This window comes from Aphidius gifuensis, linkage group LG3 (assembly GCF_014905175.1).
Source record: "Aphidius gifuensis isolate YNYX2018 linkage group LG3, ASM1490517v1, whole genome shotgun sequence".
In the NCBI taxonomy this organism is placed as follows: domain Eukaryota; kingdom Metazoa; phylum Arthropoda; class Insecta; order Hymenoptera; family Braconidae; genus Aphidius; species Aphidius gifuensis.
Window position 1 is genome coordinate 16,344,795 of NC_057790.1, and position 9,801 is coordinate 16,354,595.

Here is a 9,801-nt window from a genome sequence, read left to right on the forward strand (position 1 = left end):
AACGCGGTTACTACACTGACGCGGGATCCAATATTCGAACATAACTTCGTGTAGCTTCGTAAATTGTCGTATTAATTCGGTTCTTTAGATATATATATATATATTATTTATATAGCTTATACGATGCTTGAAAGCACTCGGGATTATACATGCTTATGATTGTTTGTATATTCGCACACAGAATAAAATTGCACACAAGTTAAAAGAGAGGGAGAAAATTCCGAGAATTGCAAAGTGGTGGAAAAAGATGGTTTGGGTTATAACCAAAATTAGAGGGTGGGAGTTTACGGGTGTTTCTTGGACAGTCAACACACCCTTGTACACTTAACTGCCCTATTCTCATGATGGGCTTTACTCCGGCTCAATATCTCTCGGCTGCTTCTGTATAACTATCATATAAAATCATTCAGTAGTATTTTTTTTTTTTTTTATCTTACTTTCTACACCCTAATTTTATCATAACGTTTTATAGCTTCTATTTAATTTATATATATATTGAAACTAACAACCCTATAATTGTTTTTTAAAATTATTATCATTTTTTTTTTTTTTTCTTTTTAATTACATGTATTTATATTTTTTTTTTTAAGGTTAAATATTATTGTCATTAAAACAACACTGTAATTTACTTTAATTTAATTTTTTTTTTTTTAAATAAATATATACCTATGACTTGAATTACAATTAAAATATATAATACATGTTTGAAATAGTCCTATTAAATTGACCACATAAAGTTGTTAATAAATATTAAATTGGTTTTCTTGATGTGTTTTTAAATTTAAAATAATTGAAAAATTACTATTATCATCGTTATTGGTGTACTATTAAATTAATTAATATTTCAAACTTTTTTTTAGTTTATATGTATTTTTATATAGGAAGACTTTAGTGACGTATATCTCTTCTATTAATTAAATTTGAATATTTTAAATTTAAAATTGCAAATATATGTTCTGCGTAAAAATTACTATAAACGTTTTATATAATAAATTGCATTTTAGTTATTGGGTTTGTGTTGTTATTTTTAAAGATCAATTTCCAAAATTTATCACACAAACAAGTCTCTAATGAAACTGACTTGTTGCAAAAAAAAATCAGTCAAACAGGTTCATATATGTAAACGCAGGGTTTATAATTATCAGTTGGTAATTTTTGAATTTTCCCGCATCACGGTCATTGACATGTGCCATCCTGTATAAATACTGACTCTTCTAACAATTTTACTATTTAAATTTATATACAGAATGTCCAAGCTTAAAAAAATAATCTATGTTGCTAACGTAATTGCCAAATTTTTGGGGTAAGAATTTAAATGAACTACACTAAACGACAATTAAAAATAAATAAAATTAAAAAAGGGTACAAAATTTTTTTGCAGTAATTTGTAAGAGTTGTAGACATCAAAAGTCTTATCCTCACTTATTATATTCATATAAAGAAAAAATTTCAAAAAAAAAAAAAATACCATTTTACACGGTAATTTTTATGAGAAAATTAGTCATTCTTAATTTTTTTTTTATTTGACTTTTAATAATTTTTGCTGGATACAACACAAACACCATAATTACCGTATGAACATGATAATTTTTATTGATATTTTTTCAACCATGGAATGATAATGTCTAAATCCAACTACTAGTAGATCTAAAAACAAGAGTTGAAAATTTTTTGTCACTTTTTTATATCACAATATGAAAAAGATACTTAATGAGTTATTTTTTTTAGAAAGAAATTTTTCTTTTAAATATTCAGTCGTCATTATGATAATATTTTTTTCGTAATATAACACTCATTATCTGTCAAAATTAACTGCAGCAAATTCTCAATACCTCGCAAATATTCTTCATGTGTAAAACATTTGAAAAATTTATATTGTTGATGTACTTGAATTGTATTTTGAAAGAATATTTTTTTAGCATGACACTACTGCATTTTTCAATCAGCAAACAAACTGCTATAGCAAAAAAATTAAAATTCAATTTAATACTAGGCTTTTTATGGAGATAATGAAAAATAAAAAAACATGTTTTGACACAAACTATGTGACAAACAAATCCCCACGTATATTTCAACATTAAAATTGTGTGTAAAGTGTAGTTTTGTCTTAAACTCACAGTTCAAAAAAATTAAAGTGTTCAATTAATTCCTCAAAGTATACAGTAAATTAAGCACAAAAATTTTTACACTCACACTTTTTTCATTTTTTACAATAAATTTTCAACTGTGCAGTAAAGTGTATATATTTTTTTCTTTGCTGATAAAGTTTAACGTATGATAAAGTTTTTATTTTTTGTCATTTTCATTAGACATATTCGTTGATTGTATACGATCACGTGAGCTCAAACAATATACAGTATATATTATACAGATGCGTGATTAGTGGTAATGCGTTTTGTGCATAATTAATTAAAACATGCAGCAATGAGATAAATTATACTTTCACAAAGCAAGCAACCTGATAAATTTCACATTCAGTTAAAATGCTTGTCACATTTTAAAAATGTAAATTTTTAAATTATATTGCAACTGGAAAATTTTGTATTTCATATATATATATTTTGATCTAATTTTTATTTAAAATAATACATTAATTAAGGGGGGGTTTGTAAGGGCGTGTGTTTGTTTGGTGCCCTCCTTCGAATCCTGGCGTTTTTCTTGGCCCTGTGGTTGACCTATGGCGGGGGTGAATGCAACATCACCTGGCATGCGCAGTCATTGTGAGATCTGCGACGGAGGTCACTCGAGGTGTTATTGGTGGGTGTAGATTGCATTCGAGATTTTAACAAAATCAATAGTGTAAAACCGTTGCACCCTTAAATTTTACTATGTATATCTGATCTGCTCTCTTATGCATGTATAATTTTTTATCAATTTTTATAATTTTTTAATAAGTGACGAATAATATTTTCGTTATAATTTATTAAGGGATAATTTTTTGAGCTTAATTTTATTTTAAGATTTTAAAGCTTTTAATTGTCTTCAAGGTATAATTTTTTCATACAAAAAATAAGAGGATAAAAATTTTCACGATTGAAAGAGATAAAAAAATTTAAAAGCTTCATTACGTTGAAAGAAATTTTTTATTGTCAATAAATAATTTCTTGACTGCATGTCACTGACCTTGAATTATTTTTCAAACTGATAATTCACATTTCTATTTCAAATAAGAATATAAAAAATTACTTGACTGAAATAATGTAAATGTCCAAACAAGTAAAATATTTTTAAATTTAAAAATACAAACTCTCAATTGAAGAAATTTTTTTTCCAGTCATAGAAACAATTGCAGGATGAAAATACTTAACGTCTATAATATAGATTTATTTTTGCAAAACATGATAAATGAAATTTTTCATCTTTATTTTCTTCGCTGGTATATATATTCTGTTTATTTTTTAAATTCAATTTTCCATTCTGTTATTTATTTTGATTATTTATATGACAATAATAATAATAATAACAATGTTTTATTGGTGCTTGGCTATATCTCATGGAGTGTATTGAGAGTCGATCGATTTTAAATATATATTCCACAAGATTGGCAGGTACCAATAAAACATTATAGAGAAAAAGAGATTGAAAAGAGGAGAAGAGAGTGATCGTCATGTTTTTCATCACATCATCGAGGTTTGTATCGAGGGAATTTCAAATCTTTTTTTTTTCTTTTACAACAACAAACCATTTTTGAGAGAGATAGATTATAATTGCAACTTGAAGAATCAACAATGACACATGAGCATTCTCAATTTTTATATAAACAGCCCATTTGCAGTAAACAACATCAAAAAATGGCTGCTTCATCGTCTTGTTAAAAATTTATTTTGACAGTGAGATTTAATAGAAAGAGATATGAAATTTTTTCGTATATATATACATTGTTATCATCAAAATATAAAATTTCAAGTTTCAAAAAAATCTCATGAAAATAATGGAAAGAAAAAAATATATAAAATTATATATTCGAATTGGCAATTTAAATAAATTTAGCAATTTGCTAAAAAGCTCTGAGTATTTTTGATAATTAGACATCGTAATATTAATTTATTGATTTTTAATGATAATATATATATATATTGACTGTATCAAGATTAATTTAAAATTCAGCAGTTAAACAAATAAAAAAAAAATAATGTAAAATGAAGTTTATGTCAAAGTATATATATACAAGTGAGGGCACAGAGGAGGCGTTTCCAGTGTGACCGGATTGGAGAGAGGATCCAGGCCACGGCCACCGCCCACTGCACGCGCGCCCGTTGTTGCAAATGATAATAAAGAAGAATTTTTCAAAAAGTAAAATTAACAATAAAAAAAATATGATTCTCTAGAGAATTGCAAAGTAAAATGGAAAAGAGAACACAAAATAGGAATTTAATCATATCATGAGGATTTATCTTGGCAGATATATTTTACATGGACGCCATGATATTTTGTTTTAATACTTTTTTTATTATATTATTCTTGACACATTGTCAACAATACAAAGCATAAGATATATATATTGTTCACATTGTTTATATGTAATATATATAATGAACAAAGTGTATTAAGAATTTCAAAAAGGGAGAAATAAGCACAGTCATAATTGTAATTAATACTGGAGAGTAATAGTTTTAAACTAAATATATTTACACCAACAATTTGTGCAATGTAATCCTGTGCTCATCTCATTTTTTATGGGCAGGTGCAACTTACACAGATTACTTGTCATTAAGCCAAAAATATATATATGCTTCAATGTCTATTATCAGTTTATTTGCTAATTTTTTTTTGTTTAAGTAGAAAATCCAGTACTAGTCAGACAAGCTCAAATATGTGATAATAATAATTCGAATGATGTGTCATGTAATGGGTATACATCTATATATATTTTTTAAAGGTTTATATGGCTCTACAAATACCTGGTGTGTTTTAAATATATACCAGTTGACTTTTAACATCTTTACAAGTACTTTGACTGCATTTGCTATTTTAAAAATATAACTCAAGTGTTCTTTTTCATTCATTTTAAATTATTTACCTTGATTTTCAAAAACTAAATGCAATTAATATTTATTTCTTAGATAAAAAAAATTAGCATCATTGTATTAGAAGCAATTTTTAGATTGTAAAATTTAATTTTTGTCAATAGATAATTTTACTAGTTAATGTCCCAAAATTTCAAATATAATTTTTAAAACTGATTTTTGAAAAATAAAAAAACATTATATAATTTTATATTTTAAATAACTTTAGGTAACTTTAAATAAAATATTTTTTCAATTTTAATTTTTAATATTTTTTTAATAGCTTAAAGAAAAAATTTCTATACTTCACTCCATAAAAAATGTAAAAAAATTTTTTTTTATTCAATCTTAAAAATTTTTAAAAAGTTGAAAATAAATTGCTTACAAGTTATAAATAATTATATTATATTTACAACACCTATAGGAAAAATTTATTTCACTTTTTTATGATTAACAAAACACTCACCGAGAAATCTTGTTTTTATGAGCATTCCGTAAATGACCGTGCGAGATATTTCAAAGCTGCATATATACTCAATTTGCTATACATCAACATGTTGCCAAAAATAATAATTTATAATTTTTTTTTTATATACATATATATTCATGACAATTATTTTAAATTATTATATGATTTATTTTTTTTGTTTAAAAGCAAAACAAATATGTTGTGATAATAATTCTTATCATCATAAACTCAACTCATTTTGGACATTAAAAAAATAAATTAATCTTGCAGCTTCAAAAAGGAGTAGTCAATTTGTATAATCTAGGGACAAGCAATTATCCCATTTAAATTGAGTCAAATAATTGGCCCGGTTATATTCACACTCGTAAATACAAATTTTTTACTTGTATTATTTTTATTATGTTATTTTTTAATTATTTCTTTTTTGGCCATCAGTCTAGTCAGTTCAGAATCTCCAGATAAATAATGCAAACTATAAATGAGAAAGAAATATATATATATTTTTGAAGGCGGATATATTCATCTCTGATATTTGGCTACTGATTGCGTTACAAGGTTTAAAGCTTTAACCCTTTTCTTGTTTTTTTTTTTCTTTGTTTTTTTTTTTTTTTTGAAACTTTTTTATGTCAGTCTTAAAAAAAAAGGATGCAGACATTCAAATGAACTTTGTTGGTTTCATTTTCCTTTTATCCTACAAGTTTAAACTGGCAGATTTAATCTGATAATTTTCCCCTTCAACAGACATTTGATAACACACTCTTTATACCGATTTACAAATTCAACAGATCACTAATCCCTGAGTTTAGTTGCGCCTTTTCTGTTGATAATTACATTCTCATATCCACATGTTTTATACTAAAATATAATTGCTTTTATATTATATAATTTACATTTTTACAAAAATTATAAAAGATGATGGATATTCTGGATTTCAGTATGAATTTTATGACGAGAAAGTGTATTTGGACAACTCCTTGGATTACTGATATAAAAAATGCAATTATTTTTTACTCGATTTTACACTTTATGTGACTTGAAAAAAATTATAAACACATGAATACATTTGACAACAATATTAATGAATACATTGAAGGTTTTTTATTAATTATTAAGCCATTTATTTTATCACATATTGAAAGAACAATAAGTATTAATATTTTATCAAAATGTTTCCTTATTTATTTTTCAACAATAACTATTGACTGCGATTGACTAGATGAATCAATCTATAGGTCTATTCAAATACAAATAATTATTGTAGCTATTTACTTTTACTGACTACGACATACACTCGTTAATATGCCAGTAAATTCTTGACTACGAAAAAATGACACCACGCTAGTAAATAGTCTCTCGACTCACTGTGTGCGTATATATATACGAAAAAAACATCATTCAGAATATATATAGAAAAAAAATGGAATTTAATCAGAAGAATTTTTAGATTCCTATTCAAAAGTCCTGAGAAAATGCAGCACGAGCCCAAGGATTCCGCCAAAGGATAACTTCCAAGAAGTCAGTAGGCAGTCTCTATCCAGTAGCATCCAGTAGTAACGATAAAATAAAACCTCGCAAAAAAAAAAAGCAACGAAAAAGAAGATAAAAAAAAACAACTCAAGCCAAAAGAAGAAGAAAAAAAATCTAAATGCGAGGTTTGAGGCAGACTACTTTGGTGGGTTTCTAATGAAATGTCGTTAAACAATCCGATGAGGTTGTTTTCACAGATACTTATCTATATAATAATATTAATAACAGTAATAACAAATAATACTAATTATTATTATTATTATTTCTATCACAAGTCGTGTGACTCAATTGTATTATTTTTATAAAAATAAAATATATATACTTAATGATAAAAATTATAAATTAGTTATAATGATGAGAAAATTTTAAGTAGAACAAATTTCAGTAAAAAAATTATTTTATAAATCAACAATTGTCGGATAGTGTCAATTACTAATTAATGTCTTTTAATGCAATTATAACAATTGACATATATATTAAGTAATGATTATTGCTCATGAAAATTTATCTCACGAGTATAATGATTCAAAATAAAAATTTCATTGTCATGTTTTTTTTTTATTTTAAAAATAACTATAACGATGAACTATTATTTATTATTTTTTTTATAAGTCGAATAATTGTTGTTATAAATCAATATTAACAATTAAAAATCTAATTAATTTACAAAAAATACCTGGATAAATTTAAATGTAAAAAAGAAATGAAAAATTATTTAAAAAGACGAAATAATTTTTTTAATATAACTTCATTATTTTAGATAAAAAAAATAATAATAAATAAAGACATGGATGATTAGAAGCTCTGAAATTTTGTTAAATAAATTAACGTTATAAAAAAATAATCAATAAGTCCAATTATTTTATAAACAGCTTAGATAAAAGTTTTAGATACGAAGTCGCGATGACGGATTATTAAAAAAACGTATATGGTGAAAAAATAAAATGAAAAAAAAGTAAAGGGCTGATGAATCCTCGGCATTGCTTTTATTTAATAGTTTTTCAGGATCACCTCCTTAAGTCAGTATTGCAAGCAAGATGGCCGCGGTAACAGTGGGGCCCCCTCCGGTAAATAAACGACTGTCATCTGACGCCCGCAAAAACCAGATACAACGCCACCAAACTGGTCTTTTTATTTATATTTTTTATTATTTCTCATTCCATGTTTCATTTACCTTATTTTGACATTTTTTTTTCCCCCGCAACTTTACTTTCTTTTTGTTTATTTTTCTATCGTCTTTTGACTTGGCTTTTGTACCCCACAGTATATTCAACCCCTTGTCACTTTCTAGACTCTATTTCACAATTCAAAAAGTCCAAAGATTAATTACAAAAAATACCCTACGTAATATTCTAAAAAGTCGTTAAATAAAAACAATTTCTTGTTCAATTATTATCCTGCTTTATTATAAATAAATATATCATTTATATTTATAAGCCATTAAATACAGTTAAATACAGTTTAAATTAAATAATGAACATTGAGGATAATTGCACCCTCATCAAGCCAAATGTCTGTTGGTCATACAATAATAATTGAAAGAATACTTATTTTTTATTTTCAATGTTTTTGATGAATTTGACGATTAATGGGCTACTGTTTAAGTATCACATTAAGGTAACTAGTGGGTTCTCAGTCAGGATTAGAAGTAATGCGGGTTGTTGACAGATTATGGTAAAAATTCTTTCTACTCATTCGTTGGGATTACAACAAATCCACAATAAAAAAAAAATACTGAAAAATTGTATTTTGTATATTTTAAACTTTCCTGATGTTGAATAATTATTTTTAAACTGAGATTTTTCATGTTGATATGATGTTTTAAATAAATAATTCACAGTTAAAATATTCCAATTAGTATATTTCCAACAATTATGTTTTAATATCAGCATGATAATGTTATTCCTATTTAGCATTGATAATTATACTTTTATTACAGGGTCTATGGCAAATGATTATTCCTTTATGTTAAAAATAATATAAGTTACATTTACACATTTATATATGAATCAAGAGTTTTAATTAATTGAAGCCAATTAACACCGAATAGAATAAAAGATACATGAGAAAATTGTTAATATTTTTCACGTTGAGGAAAGAAAAAGAAAGAAAAATATAATAAAATCTTTTTCTATATATCTACGCATTTGTTACACGAATGATTATTTTCAATGTACTAGGTTGTACCCGCGTTTCGCGCGTTTGTGGATGTATGTTTGTACATAGCCACTCATAAATAATGCTAAAAACGAATTTCAAAAAATTATAGAATTATTATGTTAGGGTTAGGTGAATGATAGAACGAAATTAATTATATAAATAAAAGTTATTCTCAGCATGTTTGGGCAACATCCTCTAATTTAGAATTCCCTAATAAATTAAAGAAGAGGTATTTACGAATTTATAAAGCTATATTTACTATATATAGTATGGTATACCTTCAGTTTATAATTCCCTATTAATATAGAAAATTTTCCTGTGATTTAAGATTTTTAAGAAAAATCGAAGTTTTGTATTAGGAGGATAGGACTAGTTAAGGGGTATTTAATGTCCTATAGAGCTTACACCCTTTGGTTTATAATTCCCTGATAATATTGGAAGATTTATGATTATTTTTCAAAATAATTAGAGTTTCGTATTAGGAACATAGAACTAGCAAAGAGGTATTTTATGTTTTATCAAACTCACTTCTTTAACCTTAAATACCTCTTTGCTAACTATATTCTCCTCATACAAATGGCTAATTTTTTAAAAAACTGTCCGGCGAAAATTTAATTTTATTAGGGCATTATCAAATGA